The sequence below is a fragment of the Coregonus clupeaformis genome, chromosome 14 (genome assembly GCF_020615455.1).
Source record: "Coregonus clupeaformis isolate EN_2021a chromosome 14, ASM2061545v1, whole genome shotgun sequence".
Classification (NCBI taxonomy): domain Eukaryota; kingdom Metazoa; phylum Chordata; class Actinopteri; order Salmoniformes; family Salmonidae; genus Coregonus; species Coregonus clupeaformis.
In genome coordinates, this window is record NC_059205.1 from 23,730,514 (window position 1) to 23,753,032 (window position 22,519).

At 45.5% G+C, this 22,519-nt stretch overlaps 1 non-coding gene across 1 annotated transcript; it reads right to left on the reverse strand.

Annotated features, from left to right (window-relative positions):
- Positions 1–6,865: 6,865 nt before the first annotated feature.
- On the reverse strand, positions 6,866–6,941 carry trnae-uuc. Its single transcript has one exon. It is a non-coding gene; the product is annotated as a tRNA-Glu (tRNA).
- Between the last annotated feature and the right edge of the window lie 15,578 nt (positions 6,942–22,519).

Below are 22,519 nucleotides of genomic sequence, written 5' to 3' on the forward strand. Positions count from 1 at the left end.
CTGTTTTTCCACCTCTTCCACACAAACCTGACCAAATTCAAAACAGCAATCCTTCTTTTTCATTATTAGATCTTCAATACACAAATACTGTATGATGGTTCACTGTTCAATGTTGTCATTTCAATTTTCAGATTGTCCACTTTAGCAGTGAAATAGTCATTGAAATTATTGGCTATATCAAAAGGTTTTGTTATAAATGACCCATCAACTTCAAAGAACGATGGAGATGATTTGGGTTTTCTGCCCATAATATCATTTAAAGTGCTCAAGTCTTTTTCCATTGTTTTCTATGTCATTTACCTTGTTTTGGTTATGCAATATCTTATGTTATTTTGTTAAGTTTAGTCACAATTTCCCAATTAACAGTATATCAGCCAATAATTTATTTGAACCATATCATTTTTCAATACATCCTCGATCCAGGGGGCTCAAATAGTTCTCACAGTTAGTTTGACAATCATTATTATACAAATACTCCTTCTGGATTCTTCTCCTTCTACACAAACCAACATAAAAACATTTACGTCTTCAACAAAAGGTTAATGAGAGCATTTCGTATGATTTCTTATAAATAACTTTAGGCCCTGCCTTTGGTACTTTGGCTTTCCTTGTTATTGCCATAATGTTATGGTCACTACAGCCAATGGGAACTGATATTGCTTTGGAGCAAAGCTCTGCAGCATTAGTGAAGATATGGTCAAGTGGATGTCACAGATCCAACACTATTGGTATACACTGTAGTTGGTTGAGTGATAACCTGGGTTATGTTACAGGCATTAGTCACAATAAAAACCTTCATCTTGAGAGGATAACTAGATTATAATCAGTCAATGTTCAGGTCACCAATATACACTATATAAACAAAAGTACGTGGACACCCTTTCAAATTAATGGATTCGGCTATTTCAGCCACAGGTGTATAAAATCGAGCACACAGCCATTTAATCTCCATAAACAAACATTGGCAGTAGAATGGCCTTACTGAAGAGCTCAGTGGCTTTCAACATGGCACCGTCATAGGATGCCACCTTTCCAACAAGTCAGTTTGTCAAATATCTACCCTGCTAGAGCTTCCCCGGTCAACTGTAAGTGCTGTTATTGTGAAGTGGAAACATCTCAGCCACGAAGTGGTAGGCCACACAAACTCACAGAATGGGACCGCAGAGTGCTGAAGCGTGTAGTGAGTAAAAATTGTCTGTTCTCATTTACAACACTCACTACCGAGTTGCAAACTGCCTCTGGAAGCAGCGTCAGCACAGGAACTGGTCATCGGGAGCTTAATGTAATGGGTTTCCATGGCCGAGCAGCCGCACACAAGCCTAAGATCATCATGCGCAATGCCAAGCATCGGCTTGAGTGGTGTAAAGTGTGCTGCAATTGGACTATGGAGCAGTGGAAACGCGTTCTCTGGAGTCACGCTTCACCATTTGGTAGTCCGACGGACGAATCTGGGTTTGCCAGGAAAACGCTGCCTGCCCAAATGCATAGTGCCAACTGTAAAGTGTGGTGGAGGAGGAATAATGGTCTGGGGCTGTTTTTCATGGTTAGAGCTAGGTCCCTTAGTTTTACAGTGGATGCTCCTCAGAGGAGGAAGGGGAGGACCATCCTCCTCAGTGAATTTAATAAAACAATTTACACACTTAAAAAGTTATCCTTTTTAGATACAACTATACTGAACATATTCACGTCATCAAATAATTGATTAAAATACACTGTTTTGCAATGAAGGTCTACAGTAGCCTCAACAGCACTCTGTAGGGCAGGGTTCTTCAATTCCGGTCCTGGAGGGCCGAAACACCTCTGTTTTTCATCCTCTCCTTCTAATCAGGGGCTAATTCAGACCTGGGACACCAGGTGAGTGCAATTAACTACCAGGCAGAAATAAAAAACAAAAGTGTTTCAGCCCTCCAGGACCGGAATTGAAGAACCCTGCTGTAGGGTAACACCAGGGTGTAGCCGGGGACAGTTAGTTTCGGTCCTCCTCTGGGTACATTGACTTCAATACAAAACCTAGGAGGCTCATGGTTCTCAACCCCTTCCATAGACTAACACAGTAATTATAACAACTTATGGAGGATGTCCTCCAACCTATCAGAGCTCTTGCAGCATGAACTGACATGTTGTCCACCCAATCAAAGGATCAGATAATGAATCTAGTACTGAAAACATAAACTACAGCTAGCTATCACTGCAGTGCATAAAATGTGGTGAGTAGTTGACTGAAAGAGAGAGAAAGACAATAGTTGAAGAGTTTTGAACAAATAAATGTATTCCAAAATGAAGGAGAAGCAAGAGAGTTTCACTTACTTAGCTAGCAAATGCAGCTAGCTAGTTTAGCCTACTCAAACACCCTGCTGAAACAGAGGGATGCTATGTTAGCTAGCTGGCTATGACTATCCAACACAACACTGGAACTCTTCCAAGTCAAGGTAAGCTTTTGGTTTTACTAATTTATTGCCACAGGGGCCCACCAGTGTAAGTGCTAAACTGCTTACTGACTGTACACTGTAATGTTACTGCATGATTGTAGCAGGTTTACTAATGCGTTAATTCTATTAGCTATGTTGACTATGACTTTACTTTAGCTAATATGGTGACAACGATGTAGGCTGTGTGTAGTGGTTTGGGTTGGAAAGTTTGTTTTAGCCTGGTCACATACAGCTGATGTGTTGTGCATTGAAGTCCACAAGAGAAGGGAAGAGGTGAGAGGAGGAGAGCGCATAGATGCGAGAAGGAATACAACGTGGCTGCTATGAAAGTGAACTGTGTTTACGCGTGATCAGGGGTGTATTCATTCCGCCGATTCTGTTGAAAAACGTTTCTTAAACGGAAGCAAATGGAATGAAACGGAACGAAACGGGGATAAACGTACTGTACCTGGATTTCTCCAACAGAAACTCTTGTTTGCAACTGTTGGACTAATGATTACACCCTAGATCAGCTAAATGCAGGCAAGAGTGTGCAAGGCAGTATTGAATGTTTCACTGTCCGTCCATGTGTCACTGTCTGTCACCTCAAATCTTTCTCTCGTCCTGTGTACACCTACAGTATGTTGTAAACTTTCACTCATAGGCTAGGTTGTAGCAACCTCATGATGGGTATAGGGAAGATTTGAGTATCACGTAGTAGCCTAAATCTATCGCTGTTACATTGAACTGGGTGAATGGAATATGAATGGCAGTCATCCAATATGCTGTAATAGAAATAAGTCCATGCTTATGAAGAAAAAATTTAAAAGTCCTCCCTCATCTTAAATGGCATTGAACGCCAGTGGTTCCAGTGAAGGGAAATCTTAATGCTACAGCATACAATGACATTCTAGACAATTCTGTGCTTCCAACTTTGTGGCAACAGTTTGGGGAAGGCCTTTTCCTGTTTCAGCATGACAATGCCCCTGTGCACAAAGCGAGGTCCATACAGAAATAGTTTGTCGAGATCGGTGTGGAAGAACTTGACTGGCCTGCACAGAGCCCTGACCTCAACCCCATCAAACACCTTTGGGATGAATTGGAACGCCGAATGCGAGCCAGGCCTAATCGGCCAACATCAATGCCCGACCTCACTAATGCTCTTGTGGCTGAATGGAAGCAATGTTCCAACATCTAGTGGAACGCCTTCACAGAAGAGTGGAGGCTGTTTAAAAAATATATAATGTAGGGGGAGGCTGTTATAGCAGCAAAGGGGGGACCAACTCCATATTAATGCCCATTATTTTGGAATGAGATGTTCAACGAGTAGGTGTCCACATACTTTTGGTCATTAGTGTATTTTCTTTCTCTATTAGCATCAGAGAACTTATCTAACATCATACACATATTTTCCAGATACAGACAGTTTGCACTTGGTGGCCTATAGCAGTACCCTAAAAGAAGAGACTTCAGATGAGGCAGGTGAACCTACAACCAAAGCACTTCTGTCACTGGTGTAGAGAGGTGGAGGCAGTCGCAGGTTTAGAACTACTGAATTTATTTAAGCACCATAGATCAAAGCGGGAAGAAACCAAAACGCTGTTTTCCTCAAAATATATCTTCATAAACAAAAAGGCACAGGGTGAACCCAAAATGCAAAATATAACATACTCAGGAAATAGTAGGCGAGATTTCTCTCAGGAAAACAAGTAACATTTACAATGACCGACAAAGACAAATGACAGAGGGAGTGTATATACAGTGATAGAGTGGGGATTGGAACCAGGTGTGTGTAATGATGAAGAGACAAGTCCGGGGTTGATGAGTGAGGGGCGTTTGCCAGCAGCAGGTTCGGCAGCATCTAGACGGCCGGCGACGCCGAACGCCTGAGCTGGACAGGAGGGGGAGCCAAAGCGAAGGCTGGTGTGACAACTTCTACTATATTCGAAATAAGATCCTCTCTGAGCTTTACAGGAATATGGCTCTGAATATATATATATATATATATATATATATATATATATATATATATATATATATATATATATATATACTACGGTAAAAAGTTTTAGAACAAGTTTTAGAACACACTCATTTAAGGGTTTTTCATCATTTCTACTATTTTTTACATTGCAGAATAATAGTGAAGACATCAAAACTATGAAATAACACATATGGAATCATGTAGTAACCCAAAAAGTGCTAAACAAATCAAAATATATTTGAGATTCTTCAAATAGCCACCTTTTGCCTTGATGACAGCTTTGCATACTCTTGGCATTCTCTCCACCAGCTTCATGAGGTAGTCACCTTTCCTTCTTAATGCGATTGAGCCAATCAGTTGTGTTGTGACAAGGTAGGGGGGTATACAGAAGACAGCCCTATTTGGTAAAAGACCAAGTCCATATTATGTCAAGAACAACTCAAATAAGCAAAGAGAAACGACAGTCCATCATTACTTTAAGACATGAAGGTCAGTCAATATGGAACATGTCAAGAACTTTGAAAGTTTATTCAAGTGCAGTCGCAAAAACCACCAAGCGCTATAATGAAACTGACTCTCATGAGGACCGCCACAGGAATGGAAGACCCAGAGTTACCTCTGCTGCAGAGGATAAGTTCATTAGAGTTACCAGCCTCAGAAATTGCCGCCCAAATAAAGGCTTCACAGTTCAAGTAACAGACACACCTCAACATCAACTGTTCAGAGGAGACTGTGTGAATGAGGCCTTCATGGTCAAATTGCTGCAAAGAAACCACTACTAAATTTAGAATTCAAGGCACACTTAACCAGCATGGCTACCACAGCATTCTGCAGTGATACGCCATCCCATCTGGATTGGGCATAGTGGGACACACCTCCAAGCTGTGTAAGGGCTATTTTAACAAGAAGGATAGTGATGGAGTGCTGCATCAGATGACCTGGCCTCCACAATCCCCCAATCTCAACCAAATTGACCGCAGAGTGAAGGAAAAGCAGCCAACAAGTGCTCAGCATATGTGGGAACTCCTTCAAGACTGTTGGAAAAGCCTTCCAGGTGAAGCTGGTTGAAGGAATGCCAAAAGTGTGCAAAGCTGTCATCAAGGCAAAGGTTGGCTATTTGAAGAATCTCAAATATGAAATATATTTAGATTTTTTTTTTACATTTTTGAGTTACTACATGATTCCATATGTGTTATTTCATAGTTTTGATGTCTTCACTATTATCCCACAATGTAGAAGATAGTAAAAATAAAGAAAAACCCTTGAATGAGTATTTGTTCAAAACTTTTGACCGGTAGTGTAGTAAGGAATAGAATTTAAGAATATATACATATATGGACAAGCAATTACAGAGCGGCATGGACTAAGATACAGTAGAATATTATAGAAAAGAATACAGTATATACACTACCGTTCAAAAGTTTGGGGTCACTTAGAGATTTTCATGTTTTCCAAAGATAAGCAATTTTTTTGTCCATTCAAATAACATAAAATTGATCAGAAATACACTATAGACATTGTTAATGTTGTAAATGGCCATTGTAGCTGGAAATGGCTGATTTTTTATGGAGTATCTATCTAGGCGTACCTAGGCAATTGTGGGTTCGATTACATGCTCAAAATGGCCAGAAATAACTTTCTTCTGAAACTTGTCAGTCTATTCTTGTTCTGAGAAATGAAGGCTATTCCATGCGAGAAATTGCCAAGAAACTGAAGATCTCGTACAATGCTGTGTACTACTCCCTTCACAGAACAGCACAAACTGGCTCTAACCACAATAGAAAGAGGAGTGGGAGGCACCGGTGCACAACTGAGCAAGAGGACAAATACATTAGAGTGTCTAGTTTGAGAAACAGATGCCTCACAGGTCCTCAACTGGCAGCTTCATTAAATAGTACATGCAAAACACCAGTTTCAACGTCAACAGTGACGGGATTCTGACCTAGACAGAGTTGCAAAGAAAATGTCCAGTGTCTGGACGAGGTCTTCAGTTTCTTGGCAATTTCTCGCATGGAATAGCCTTCATTTCTCAGAACAAGAATAGACTGATGAGTTTCAGAAGAAAGTTCTTTGTTTCTGGCCATTTTGAGCATGTAATTGAACCCACAATTGCTGATGCTCTAGATACTCAACTAGTTTCAAGAAGGCCAGTTTCATTGCTTCTTTAATCAGCACACCAGTTTTCAGCTGTACTAACATAATTGCAAAAGGGTTTTCTAATGATCAATTAGCCATTTAAAATGTAACTTGGATTAGCAAACACAACGTGCCATTTAAACACAGGACTGATGGTTGCTGATAATGGGCCTCTGTATGCCTATGTAGATATTCCATAAAAAATCAGCAGTTTCCAGCTACAATAGCCATTTACAACATTAACAATGTCTACACTGTATTTTTGATTTACATTTTAATCATTTAGCAGACGCTCTTACCCAGAGCAACTTACATACATTTTCATACTTTTTCATACTGGCCCCCCGTGGGAATCGAACCCACAACCCTGGCGGTGAAAACGCCATGCTCTACCAACTGAGCTACACGGGACCTGATAAATGTTATGTTATTTTAATGGACAAAAAAATTGCTTTTCATTCTAAAACAAGGACGTTTCTAAGTGACCCCAAACTTTTGAACGGTAGTGTACATATGAGATGAGTAGTGCAAGATATGTAAACATTATTAAAGTGACTAGTGTTCCATTTCTTAAAGTGGCCAGTGATTTCAATAGGCAGCAGCAGCCTCTAAATTTATTCAGCCTCCTGAGGTTGAAGAGGCTCTGTTGTGCGTTCTTCACCACACTGTCTGCATGGGTGGACCATTTCAGTTTGTCAGTGATGTGTACGCCAAGGAACTTGAAGCTTTCCACCTTCTCCACTGCGGTCCCATCGATGTGGATAGGGGGGTGCACCCTCTGCTGTTTCCTGAAGTCCACAATCATCTCCTTTGTTTTGTTGATGTTGAGTGAGAGGTTATTTTCCTGGCACCACACTCCCAGAGCCCTCACCTCCTCTCTGTAGGCTGTCTCGTCATTGTTAGTAATCAAGCCTACTACTGTTGTGTTGTCGGCAAAACTGATGATTGAGTCGGAGGTGTGCTTGGCCACGCAGTCATGGGTGAACAGGGAGTACAGGAGGCGGCTGAGCACACACCCTTGTGGGGCCCCAGTGTTGAGGATCAGCGAAGTGGAGATGTTGTTTCCTACCTTCACCACCTGGGGGCGGCCCGTCAGGAAGTCCATGACCCAGTTGCACAGGGCGGGGTTCAGACCCAGGGCCTCGAGCTTAATGATGAGCTTGGAGGGTACTATGGTGTTGAATGCTGAGCTATAGTCAATGAACAGCATTCTTACATATTCCTCTTGTCCAGATGGGACAGGGCAGTGTGCAGTGTGATGGCGATTGCATCGTCTGTGGATCTATTGGGGCGGTAAGCATTTTGAAGTGGGTCTAGGGTGACAGGTAAGGTAGAGGTGATATGATCCTTAACTAGTCTCTCAAAGTACTTCATGATGACAGAGGTGAGTGCTACGGGGCGATAGTCATTTAGTTCAGTTACCTTTGCTTTCATGGGTACAGGAACAATGGTGGCAATCTTGAAGCATGCGGGAACAACAGACTGGGAAAGGGAGAGATTGAATATGTCCGTAAACACACCAGCCAGCTGGTCTGCGCATGCTCTGAGGACGCGGCTAGGGATGCCGTCTGGGCCGGCAGCCTTGCGGGGGTTAACATGCTTAAATGTCTTACTCAAGTCGGCCATGGAGAAGGAGAGGTCACAGTCCTTGTTAGTGGGCCTAGTCGGTGGCACTGTGTTATCCTCAAAGCGGGCGAAGAAGGTGTTTAGCTTGTCTGGAAGCGAGACGTCGGTGTCGGCGACGTGGCTGGTTTTGCTTTTGTAGTCTGTGATTGTCTGTAGACCATGCCACATACTTCTCGTGTCTGAGCCGTTGAATTGCGACTCCACTTTGTCTCTATACTGATGTTTTGCCAGTTTAATTGCCTTGCGGAGTGAGTAGCTACACTGTTTGTATTCTGCCATATTCCCAGTCACCTTGCCATGGTTAAATGACTGCCATCTATCCATGGTTTCTGGTTAGGGTAGGTTTTAATAGTTCCAGTGGGCACAGCATCACCTATACACTTCCTGATAAACTCAGTCACCGTTTCAGTGTATTAGTCTAAATTATTTCGCAAGTTTCCTGGAACATATCCCAGTCCGCGTGATCAAAACAATCTTGAAGCGTGGATTCCGATTGGTCAGACCAGCGTTGAATAGTCCTTAGCACGGGTACTTCCTGTTTGAGTTTCTGCCTATAGGAAGGGAGGAGAAAAATGGAGTCGTGGTCAGATTTGCCGAAAGGAGGGCGGGGGAGGGCCTTATAACCATCCCGGAAGTATCGAATAGCAATGGTCGAGGATTTTAGCAGCGCGAGTACAACAGGGGATATGTTGATAGAACTTCGGCAGCCTTGTCCTCAAATTTGCTTTGTTAAAATCCCCCGGCTACAATAAATGCAGCCTCAGGATATGTGGTTTCCAGTTTGCATAAAGTCCAATTAAGTTCTTTGAGGGCCGTCGTGGTTTCGGCTTGAGGTGGGATATACACGGCCGTGACTATAACCGAATAAAATTATCTTGGGAGATAATACGGTCTGCATTTGATAGTTAGGTATTCTAGGTCGGGTGAACAAAAGGACTTGAGTTCCTGTATGTACTACAATTACACTATGAGTCGTTAATCATGAAACACACACCTCCACCCTTCTGCTTCCCGGAGAGATATTTATTCCTATCTGCGTGATGAACTGAGAACCCATCTGGCTGGACCGATTTTGACAGAATATCCCCAGAGAGCCATGTTTCCGTGAAACAAAGTATGTTACAAGCCTTGATGTCTCTCTGGAAAGAAATCCTTGCCCGGAGCTCGTTGACCTTGTTAACCAGAGACTGAACATTAGCGAGTAGTGTACTTGGAAGCGGTGGGTGGTGTGCGCGCCTCCTAAGTTGAACCAGCAGGCCGCTCCGAGTGCCTCTCCTCCTCCGGCGATGTTTTGGGTTAGCCGCTGGAATCAGTTCAATTGCCCTGGGGAGAGCAACCAAAGGATCTGCTTCGGGAAAGTCTTATTCCTGGTCGTTATGCTGGTGAGTTACCGCCGCTCTGATATCCAATTGTTTTTCCCGGCTGTATGTAACGATACAAAACACTTTCTGAGCTAATAATGTACACAATAATACATCAAAAAACAAAATACCGCAAAGTTTCCTCAGAGCTAGTCGCGAGGCCGCCATCTCCATTGGCACCAGGCACTGTACATGCGGCAGAATACCGAGAAGCAGTATGCTCTGTATAGAAGAGAATGTCAGAGATTGTATTCTTGTCTCCAATTAGGGTGTATTGTACATAGTGATGTTATTATTGTACATCATTTTGTAATTGTGTTTTTTGTTGCATAATAACAAAAATGGGGGTTTGACTGCTCTGGGGGTTGATCACTCAGATCTAATGGTCTTGACTCTCAGAGTTGCAGAATTGAGATGAAAAGTATATATTTTTTGGCTTAGGCCTAATAGCTAGCAGGCTGTTTTGGATTCAAATAATGCAACCCCCGCTTTATTGTTTCTTCTGTCGGGAAGAATCACAACAAGTACTGCATGCTGTGTCCAGAGATGGCTCAGGGACTGTTCTTAACCACTGACAAGATGTGGTGATTTTTTGTGCGCATTTCAGTAGCCGTGGCATCACCCAGGTGGGTGCTTAATTTTCGGCAATGGAGGACCAGTACCTACGGAGTAACTGACCGTCAGAGAAGCAGATGTGGTGCACTGATGAAGCGCTCCAGGCCTGTTTGTCAGACTGTCTTTGGCTGTGTCTACACTTGACACTTACATGCAACTTCTGCTATCAGAATCCGAAGATGGCATTGAAAAGACAAGTCTATGCGCACAAAAGTCGCATTGTCGTCGGATTGTCGTTGGATTGTGTTCAGATCTGGCTGACTAAGAAGTTGTGATTTGGACATTAGAGACATTCAATCTCCATCTCTACCATTTCAATTTGTTGTTTGTTTTGCTTTTCATGTGCTTTGAGATTATTTTCTGTAATGAAAAGCGCTATACTAGTTCAATACATTATTATTATTATTATTATTATTATTATTATTATTATTATTATTATAATCAGCTAAACATTTCTCAGGGTTTTCCTTCAGCAGCTTTTGTTTGTGAGGCTTTTTATAATGTTCAGAGTTATTTTCTGCTGGTAGATCAAATTTAATGCTCCTGCTACTGTTGACATTGTTATTTTTTAAATTTGAGCATTGATGTATGTAACTTTTTAAATAACGCACTTTTATAATGAAAATATAAAGCTATTAAATGTGTGTTTAGTGTAATTAACACTGTACACATCAATTACAATGTCCAGAACAATCCAACTTTGCCTTTGTGCTTTTCTGTTAGTTTGTTATTGTTTGTTTCCTTTTCAATACCTTGTACTGTATTTATTTTAGAAATCCTCCAGAAATCCTTATGTGCTAGTCCCTCCAGATGTGGAGAACACAGAACTTCATTAAAACAACAATACTGTTCACTAAAAACAAAATAATTTAACAAAAATAATTACATTTTAGGAGGAGCTCTCCCTAGCTGCTGAGAGAGAGCGAGAGAGATAGATAATTATATGCTGCTGCCATTTGAAGTGATAGTGTTTTAATATGCTGCAGTTCCCACCAGCCCAAAGTGTTAAATGATTAATGTTGAATAAAGGCTGTTGCCTCGCTGCTCTCCTCTCCTATTTGAAAGGAAACTATTGATTGGAGAACAAAGGGATGGGACATTGCCCTACAAATTACTAGGGGATGCAGAATAATTACCTGGTTCTGGCTGCAGTCCTCTCTCTCTCTCTCTCTCTCTCTCTCTCTCTCTCTCTCTCTCTCTCTCTCTCTCTCTCTCTCTCTCTCTCTCTCTCAATATGCATCAGGCCTTTGTGAATACATCTCTTTGTGAATAGATCTAAAGGAAGTATCTATAGCTCTGCTCAGTGGGCAGCCCAGCAGGGTGTCCTCCGGGTTATGTTCTCTGCACCACCGTATGTCACGGTTCTCTAAGACCGAACCCAGAAGCAGACCAGGACAAGGTGAGTTGAACGAATGAGAGTGTTTATTTACAGATAAAAGATGCAGAATAGTCCAGTAGACGGAGCGGGTGGCGGAGATGAGTAGGTGGTGGTGAAGTAGCAGATGAACTGATGGCACGGCAGGGGTTGGGTGAAGGTTCCGGGAGAATGACTGTAGACAGAACAAAACGGAGGTAAGTACAAGGCAGGTCAACAAGGTGCAAAAACAACAAAACTAACGCTAGTACTCTGAGGCTGATACGCTGGCAAAACATACTGTTTATGGCTAACGATCCGGCAGGGAATGGATGTTAGGCCAGAGCCTAAGAAGGGTGATGATCAGGACCAGGTGTGCAGATTGCTGATGGGATGCAGGTGCGGAAATCAAGAGAGCTCCCCGGAGCGTTCCAGAACCCTCGGGAAACTGGAGATCACGAACAGAAAAACTAGTCCACAGACAGGACCCGACTCAGACTGCCGGGATCGTTACAGTACCCCCTCGACGAACGCCACCGGGCGGACTCCCCGGAGCGCCAGGATGGAGGCGGTAGAAGTCACGGATGAGGTCAGCATCTAGGATCTGTCGCCGCGGAATCCAACTCCTCTCTTCAGGACCATACCCCTCCCAGTCCACGAGATACTGGAAACCCCGGCCCCGCCGTCTGGAATCCATAATGCGTCGCACCGTGTAGGCAGGACCACCTCCGATCATCCGAGGAGGAGGAGGAGGAGGCGGAGGAGGCAACAGAGGACTGAGGAAAACAGGCTTGAGGCAGGAGACATGAAAGGTGGGATGGACTCTGAGCGTCCTCGGGAGTTTGAGTCGAACTGCCACCGGATTGATCACCTTCTCCACCACAAACGGACCAATGAACTTCGGTAACAACTTCCTAGACTCAGTCCGTAAAGGAAGATCCCGTGTGGCCAACCAGACCCTATCTCCGATGGTGTAGGTGGAAGCGGGGATCCGGCGACGATTCGCCTGGAGCTGATACCGGTCCGAAACTCTAAGGAGTGCCTTTCTGGCCCGATGCCAGGTCCGGTGGCAACGACGAATATGGGCCTGAACAGAAGGCACTGAGAGCTCCTTCTCCTGAGAAGGGAACAAGGGAGGTTGGTAGCCATACAGGCACTGGAAGGGAGACATCCCAGTGGCAGATGTAGGGAGAGTATTGTGGGCATACTCAACCCAAGGCAACTGAGAGACCCAGGAGGTGGGGTTGGAAGAGGCCAGGCAGCGTAGCGTGGATTCCATCTTCTGGTTGGCTCTCTCCGCCTGACCATTAGATTGGGGGTGAAAACCAGATGTGAGACTGACTGTAGCTCCAATGGCCAAACAGAAGGACTTCCAGACAGCAGAGGTAAACTGAGGGCCACGGTCGGAAACGATATCACTGGGCAACCCGTGGACCCTGAAAACCTCCCTAACCAGGATCTCGGACGTCTCCGAGGCAGAGGGAAGCTTGGCAATAGGCACAAAGTGGGCGAACTTGCTGAATCTGTCCACGATAGTCAGAACGACCGTGTTCCCCTCAGAAGCGGGCAACCCAGTGACAAAGTCCAGGGGCCAGATGCGACCATGGTCGCGGGGAATAGGAAGGGGGTGAAGTAGTCCAGAGTTGGGCCGATTGGTACTCTTATTCTGCGCACACACTGGACAGGCAGCAACATAACCCCGAGTATCCTCGGCCATGGCAGGCCACCAAAAACGCTCTGCGAAGAAACGCCATCGTCCGAGCCACGCCAGGGTGACAAGCCATCTTGCTGGCGTGGGACCATTTGAGGACCGCAGGACGAACCGACTCAGGCACAAACAACCGACCGGATGGACCGTTACCGGGACCGGGCTGCGTCCGAAGAGCCGCCATCACCTCCTCCTCAATCTTCCACCTAACAGCTCCCACGACGCAGTTCCGGGGGAGAATTGTCTCGGTCTTGGACCCACTCTCCTCTGTCTTGGAGAACATCCGAGACAAGGCGTCCCGCCTTGCCGTTCTTAGATCCAGGTCGGAACGTCAGGGAAAAATTGAATCGTCCGAAAAACAACGACCACCTGGCCTGACGGGAGTTGAGACGTCTAGCCGATTGCACGTAAGCAAGATTCTTGTGGTCAGTCCAGACAATAAACGGCTGCTCCGCCCCCTCCAACCAGTGGCGCCACTCCTCCAAGGCAAGTTTCACCGCGAGAAGCTCCCGGTTACCCACATCGTAATTCCTCTCCGCAGGCGAAAGGCGACGAGAGTAGTAGGCGCAGGGATGGAGTTTACTGTCCGTGGAGCATCGCTGCGACAGGATGGCGCCAACTCCCACATCGGACGCGGTCCACTTCAACGACGAACTGACGGTCCGTGTCCGGTTGAGAGAGAATCGGTGCGTTGGTGAATCGCCTCTTCAAATCCAGAAACGCTCGATCCGCCTCCGGATTCCACTTGAAGCTCCTGATACTGGAAGTCAAGGCCGTTAACGGAGCGGCCACACGGCTGTAATCCCGGATGAATCTGCGGTAGAAATTCGCAAACCCCAAAAATCTCTGGAGCTGCAATCTCGTACCGGGCTGGGCCCATTCCAGAACCGCTCTAACCTTCTCCTGGTCCATCCTAATCTCTCCCCTGGAGATGATGTACCCGAGAAAGGATGTCATGTGGGCGTGAAACTCGCACTTCTCGGCCTTCACGAACAGGCGATTCTCCAACAATCGCTGCAGAACCTGCCGGACATGCTGGACGTGGTCGGAAGGTTCCTTCGAGAAGATCAGAATGTCATCCAGGTAAACAAACACAAAGAGACCGATCATATCTCTCAGGACGTCGTTCACCATACTCTGGAATACCGCTGGAGCATTGGTCAGTCCAAACGGCATCACCTGATACTCGAAGTGACCCATCGGTGTATTGAAACCCGTCAACCACTCGTCTCCCTCTCTGATCCGGACCATGTGATACGCATTGCGTAGGTCTAGCTTGGTGAACACCGTAGCACCCTGTAAGGAGTCGAAGGCAGAACTCATCAAGGGCAGGGGATACTTGTTCTTGACCGTGATGTCATTCAACCCCCGATAATCAATACACGGTCGAAGAGAGCCATCCTTCTTACCCACAAAGAAGAATCCTGCCCCCCAGGGGGTGATGACGAGGGACGAACGAGACCAGCAGCTAGGGACTCCTTGATGTAGGTCTCCAAAGCCTCACGTTCAGGGCGGGAGATACTGTATAACCTTCCCTTGGGGTAGACAGCTCCAGGGAACAGGTTGATGGCACAATCATATGGTCGGTGGGGAGGGAGTGACAGAGCCTTCTGCTTACTGAACACTTCCCCCAAATCGTGATATGTCTCGGGAACCAGGGACAAATCTGGGGGTTTAGCCTCAATCACCTGACTGGGAACCGAATGGGGACAGGCAGTCTTGAGACAGTTAGCATGACAATCAAGGCTCCAACTCGTTACCTTGCCCGTCACCCAATCGAACGTGGGATTGTGTTCCTTCAGCCAGGGGTATCCAAGGACTAGAGGAACATGGGAAGACGGCAGAATGAAGAATGAAATCATCTCCGAATGATTCCCCGACAACAGCATCTTAACCGGTTCAGTCCTCATCGTGATACGTGCCAGACTACTGCCGTTCAGAGTGGTCGCTTCAATGGCTTCCGGCAATTGCTCCTTGGAAAGCCCCAGCTGTTCCACCAACTCGGCATCAAGAAAGCTTCCATCGGCACCTGAATCGACAAAAGCGTTAATCGCTAAGCTCTGATTCCTGTTCACAAGGGTAGCCGGGAAACGGGGTCTGACAGAGGTACTGAGAGGTTGAAACTGGCTCGCTAAAAGTCCTCCCAACTTTAGCGAGCCGGGCAGTTTGACGACCGCCGGGAACAAGTGGAGATGTAATGTCCCGAGCTACCACAGTAGAGGCAACAGTTGGTCTTACGTCTATGTTGACGCTCCTCCTTGGTTAACCCGTGCCGCCCCACTTGCATGGGTTCAGAATCGGGAGAGAGAACCTCTCCACTAATCCTTTGTGGTGGAGAATGATCGACGTGTGCTGGTCCACCACCCGACCCGACTGGGAACTGAGAAGCTGATCGATTGGACGAACCCCATTGCTTCTCCCTCCTTCGCTCTCGGACTCGATTATCCACCCGAATAGACAAGGCTACCAAGCTGTCCAGGTCACTAGGCTCCGGATAGGAGATCAACTCATCCTTGAGCTGCTCCGACAGACCCTGGTAAAAGGCCGCTTGCAGAGACTCCTCATTCCACCCACTCTCCACAGCCAACGTCTTGAACTCGATCACGAAGTCGGCCACGCTGCGAGTTCCTTGGCGAAGCGAAAACAGGCGCCTAGCTGCGTCCCCCCCTCGGACGGAATGGTCGAAGAGCTTCCTCATCTCGGCCGTGAACCCCTGGTATGACGCCATGCAGGGATCCTGTCGTTCCCAAACGGCTGAAGCCCACTCCAGCGCTCGACCACGCAGCAACTCAATCACAAAGGCTATCCTAGCCTTGTCTGTGGCATAAGAGTAGGGCTGTAGATCGAACACTAATCCACACTGCATAAGGAAGGAACGGCATCTTCCCAGCTCCCCCTCATATTTATCCGGCGTCGGAACCTTGGGCTCACGGAAGGACACAGCTCCAGAAGCGGCAGGCGAGATGGGTGAAACCGGTAGTGGATCCTCCACCGGAAACTTGCGTTGGTTCTGGACCTCCGTCAGACCGGTAGAAAGGTTCCGAACTGACAACGCGATCTCCTGTAGTACCGTGCTATGATGGCCCAACATCTTCTCCTGATGGGTAATGGCATGGCGAACAGAGTCCAGGTCCGCTGGGTTCATTAATGGCCGGATCGTTCTGTCACGGTTCTCTAAGACCGAACCCAGAAGCAGACCAGGACAAGGTGAGTTGAACGAATGAGAGTGTTTATTTACAGATAAAAGATGCAGAATAGTCCAGTAGACGGAGCGGGTGGCGGAGATGAGTAGGTGGTGGTGAAGTAGCAGATGAACTGATGGCACGGCAGGGGTTGGGTGAAGGTTCCGGGGAGAATGACTGTAGACAGAACAAAACGGAGGTAAGTACAAGGCAGGTCAACAAGGTGCAAAAACAACAAAACTAACGCTAGTACTCTGAGGCTGATACGCTGGCAAAACATACTGTTTATGGCTAACGATCCGGCAGGGAATGGATGTTAGGCCAGAGCCTAAGAAGGGTGATGATCAGGACCAGGTGTGCAGATTGCTGATGGGATGCAGGTGCGGAAATCAAGAGAGCTCCCCGGAGCGTTCCAGAACCCTCGGGAAACTGGAGATCACGAACAGAAAAACTAGTCCACAGACAGGACCCGACTCAGACTGCCGGGATCGTTACACCGTAGGCCCTTTAATGTGAGCCAAGGCCCTTTGGAGAGGAACCACCTGGTTAGTGTCAAATGCTAAGTAATGAATTAGAGCGGATGCTTTTTAGGTTAGTGCAGCTGGAGGTCTCCTGGAGCTCTGTGTTCATATGGATCAACCCTGAAGAGAGAAGATATTATTAAAGCGTTAACAAGCCTGACTGATTAGGTTTTGATTTTCATGTGATATCAACGTAGAAATTGCATTTTTAGATGTTGTTTATCATAGCTGTACCTTTTATATGTAGTGGTTCAGTATGTTACTCTCTTGGCAATTAATAATATCCACAATGTTTTGTGTGAAAAGAGGACATGCACATTTCAGAGAAAATAATGAAAGAACACACTTGAGAATATCCTTTGCATGCAAACACAAAACCAGATCATAAAGAAAACAGTAGCACAAAAAAATTATATTCTTTGCATATGTGTGCTAATATTTGTTACATTTGCCAGGCACAGCTCTTGCAATGTCAGAGGAGTGACACTTGTTTTCATTTATGAGCTGCATGGAATTTGAATTTCTTTCCATTAAATGTTCCCAACATCTAGGTGCCAGTGTGCTTTGGGACATTTATATTTCCATTCAGCCTCACAACATTTAATCTCTTTAGAAAAGACATGTAAATAAGGCTAATTTGCACTCCCCACTAAAATTCACAAAATGTTTCCGATGCCAAAATGATACTGGCTTTCAAATGACAAAGTGCTGCCCCACTAAGGTGCCTTATTGTCAGAGTAATGCTATCTCCTGTAGTGCTTCTAGGTCAGCATGCTTCCTCTATAAGGCACTTTTAATCGGAGGATGGACTCATTGTAAAGGCTGGGAAACAATGAGTCCATTCTCCGATTTCTCCCTCCACTATGGCTCCACTGTGATGGACCAGCCAAGACCCTTCCTGTAGAGTACCTCGACCCTTGACCTGCGTGTCTGCTCTGCTCTTCCATATTCACGCCTACAACAGATTCTAGACTCTGAACCTGAGGCCTTGGTGATATGGCCAGCAGCATGGGTGGGAGAGAGAGTGCCTGGAATGGACTCCAATGGGAGGTGAAGACATCAGAGTCATTTGAAGGTAGGGAGGGAGAGATAGGAGAGAGAGAGAGTTAGATCAGATTCCCTAGGCCAACCATTTTGTATTCTCCTCCTGCCTGTGGTCCTATCCACATAAACGCACGCACGCTCTCCCCCACCCACCCACACTCACACTGTGGTCCCGTGCAGGATCCTTCCTGCCTAGGAGTGGTTTTGTCACGGCCTGGGGCCCGATGCCTGGCTCTCCTGGCTTCTCTTATCGGCTCCTTGCAGACGGCCGGTGGGCATCAATCTCTGGGCTGTCGGCGTTGGCTGGGGCACAGCCCGTTTACCAGACCCATTACAGGACAGGGTGAGAGAATGTGTCACGCATTGTCACAGGAAGAGTGGGGAGTGGTGGGTCTGTCTAAGGAGAGGAGTGGGGTGGATGGAAGTTGAGAGGAGTGGTTGGTCTAAGGAGAGGAGGATAGGAGGATAGGAGAGGGTGGTGGAGAGGAGGGGAGGGGAGAGGGGGGAGGACAGTGAGAGGAGAGGAGTGAAGACGTGTGAGGAGAGCCCAGGGCCTCAGTTGTCAGCAGTATAAAAGGCAGATAAATCAATGCCTACACCAGGGGTGTCAAACTGCAGGTTTTAGTTTTTTCCTTTCAATTAAGACCTAGACAACCAGGTGAGGGGAGGTCCTTACTAATTAGCAACCTTAATTAATCAAGTACATGTGTGGAGCGAAAACCCGTAGACACTCGGCCATCCGTGGAATGAGTTTGGCCTGTAAGTTACTGTAAAAAAAAGCTACAGTATCATGTTACTGTACATTCCAAATAAACTTTGGTCTAACAGTACATTACTGTAAAGTTAAATCAATGTTTAATTAATTTCATTAATTAGTGTAACTTCTAATTAATTAACACTAGTGGTGGACAGAGGTAAATAATTGGTGGATCGAGCAAAGATTGGATGAGATTGATTTATCTCTCAAATAAATAAATAAATGTATTATATGATCACATTTTGAAATGTACCGGCTGTGATACCTCAGAGGATATTTAAGGAATGAAGAGATTTCTAAAGAGAGATGAAGAGTTGTGTCCCTATGGTTTTCAACTGACTGTTTGTCAAATAGGAAGGAATGCAGTTCATTGTGGGAGCTTTGAGGAAGGTCAGCTGAGACTGAAGTAGACAGTTCTTCCAAAACATTGGGCAATACAAAGACTTGAGCGCAAATCAAGTAATTAAACATTTCATAAATGTCAGATTCATTCAAACCCAAGGTCTCTCCAAATAAATACAGTTGAGAGCTTCAAGTTCCTTGGTGTCCACATCACCAACGAACTATCATGGTCCAAACACACCAAGACAGTCGTGAAGAGGGCACGACAAAGCCTATTCCCCCTCAGGAGACTGAAAAGATTTGGCATGGGTCCTCAGATCCTCAAAAAATTCTACAGCTGCACCATCGAGAGCATCCTGACTGGTTGCATCACCGCCTGGTATGGCAACTGCTCGGCCTCCGACCGCAAGGCACTACAGAGGGTAGTGCGTATGTGTGTCAGAGGAAGGCCCTCATAATTGTCAAAGACTCCAGCCACCCTAGTCATAGACTGTTCTCTCTGCTACCGCATGGCAAGCGGTACCGGAGTGCCAAGTCTAGGTCCAAAAGACTTCTCAACAGCTTCTACCCCCAAGCCATAGGACTCCTGAACAGCTAATCATGGCTATCCGGACTATTTACACTGCCCCCCCCCCACCCCCACCCCATCTTATTACGCTGCTGCTACTCTGTTAATTATTTATGCATAGTCACTTTAACTTTACCCACATGTACATATTACCTCAACTACCTCAACTAGCCGGTGCCCCCGCACATTGACTCTGCACCGGTACCCCCCTGTATATATAGCCTCCCCACTGTGATTTTATTTTATTTCTGCTCTTTTTTTTCTCAACACTTTTTTGTTGTTGTTGTTTTATTTTACTTTTTTATTAAAAAATAAATGCATTGTTGGTTAAGGGCTGTAAATAAGCATTTCACTGTAATGTCTACACCTGTTGTATTCGGCGCATGTGGCCAATAACATTTGATTTGATCATATTCAGTATTGTTGGTTGAATGTATTTGAATGGTGCATAAAAAATTATATCCAAATCCATTGAAACAATTATGGTATTTATTTGGGGAGACCTTGGGTTTGCCAGCATGTGCTGAGAAAGAGAGAGAAAAGATAGACAGAAGAGTGGGTCTCTGAAACACAATGTGAATCACAGTAGAGCCCTATAACGGCACTCTCAACAACAGCTTCCTCCCCTCCATCCCTCTGTTTTAGAACCTCCTGAGGATATTGCCTCCGTATTCTTTCAGAGTTAAAATGTCCCCGGGCACAAAGCTATTTCACTTGCTTTACTGGCAGTCTGGCAGTAACCTAAAGTGATGGAAAAGGCGTTTGTTTTGACTTTATCTTTTCTCCTTCAACAAATCTTATGGTGAGGTGGATCCTCACTATTATAGTGTGTGTGTGTGTGTGTGTGTCTGCAATGTGTGTGTCTGCAATGCAGTTGAGAATACTGTCATATCACAGTGCAGAATAAGTTGCTAGCTCTTCACTGCAAACAAGCTTTATTTTGTAACTTTGAATTAGACCAAACAAAATGTATCATATATTCTCTGTGCTCGTGTTGCTGGGGCAGTACGATGCGAAACACAGAACTGTGAATAGCAACATCACATTTAACACACCAGCCCCCTAAAAACCCCACCTGAGGTTCCTGAAATAGTACTCCATCATTATGCAGGAAAGAGAGGGGGTAAGGTTCCTTTCTCTCACTCTTCTATCGCTCTCTCTCTCTCTCACACTGTCCTGTTGATAACTAACCCCTGCTGACTCCTTACGACACTCTTCTCTGCTTCTTCATTCAGCAGAATAAGAAAACATAACTCACAGAAACACTGTCTTTCTGACTTAACCCTTCTGAAAGAGAATGAGGGAATGTAAGTATGAAAACGCTAATGAAATATGCTAAAATGTTTATGTTGCTGAACAGGTGGTTGGGGATTGATTTCATCAGATTTTCTCTCAATTAAACTTCTGGTTTACTTTCCCTGGGAATAGAGATGCGGTTTGACATACTTTATCAGAATTTCATACCATTATTATACTTCATGTTTGTGTGTGTGTCAGTCATATCTTACACAACATGTTATGTGAAAACACATAGGCTACTGTGTATGAAACACATCATATTGGAGAGCCATAATTGCATTCACACCCTGTCTGTTGCTGTGATATGTTCCTGTAGACGAAACTAGTAGGATCAGCACTTTCGGCCTCCCTACACCTCTGTCAGAGCAAGGCCTTGTGTTTTAAACTCCTGTCTCCTCATGCAAATACATCCTCCTCAATTCCTCAGCTCCCTGAAAAATCTTTCCCATGTTTCCTTATGCATCAGATCCCATACAAGTCCAAAAGCAGATAAGCCAGTCTGAGATAAAAATAAAATGATGAAAGAATAAAAAATATAAATATTATGTCTGACAGGAAGGACATAGCAGGTCAAGTACAGGATAATTATACCAGTGAATAACATTTTGGGAAGGGTAAAGGTGGGCATTAGGGGGCCCGCCCTACCGTACCTCCTTGCCCGTCCAAATAAAATATTTAAATATAGATCATTTGCACGCCGACGTGCCCCCTATGGATTTCAAATGCCCGTCCAACTGATTTGTTCTGGCGCTGGTGCTGGGAAACAGCAACAGAAATTAGAGAGAGGGCAATAGCAAGTGAGAGTGAATGAGGGAAAAATGAGAAAGAGAGAGACTGGGATTGAGAGATGAGATAGAGAAAGAGAAGAATGATGAGAACGAGAGAGAGATGGAGGTTGAGACAGGTAGACCGAAAGAGTGGTGGAGAGCAGAGAGAGAGGTGGAGAGGTGAACACGAGCTTCATGGCAGCCTCCCCTCCCTCACCCAGATCGTTAATGGCACTAATCTCATTTTACATTTACATTTACATTTTAGTCATTTAGCAGACGCTCTTATCCAGAGCGACTTACAGGAGCAATTAGGGTTAAGTGCCTTGCTCAAGGGCACATTAACGTCATTTAGCAGACGCTCTTAGCCAGAGCGACTCACAAATTGGTGCGTTCACCCTATAGCCAGTGGGATAACCACTTTACAATTTGGGGGGGGTTAGAAGGAATACTTTATCCTATCCCAGGTATTCCTTAAAGAGGTGGGGTTTCAAATGTCTCCGGAAGGTGGTGAGTGACTCCGCTGTCCTGGCGTCGTGAGGGAGCTTGTTCCACCATTGGGGTGCCAGAGCAGCGAACAGTTTTGACTGGGCTGAGCGGGAGCTATGCTTCCGCAGAGGAAGGGGAGCCAGCAGGCCAGAGGTGGATGAACGCAATGCCCTCGTTTGGGTGTAGGGACTGATCAGAGCCTGAAGGTACAGAGAAGCCTTTATCATTGGCTAGTGTCGGAGCCGGAGTGCCACAGAACGAACGAAAGGGAGAGTTTGCAAATACGAGGCAGTGAATGAAGGACAGAAGTAATCAGTGAATATATTAACTCTACAGCTGACAGCTTTATTAATGCCTC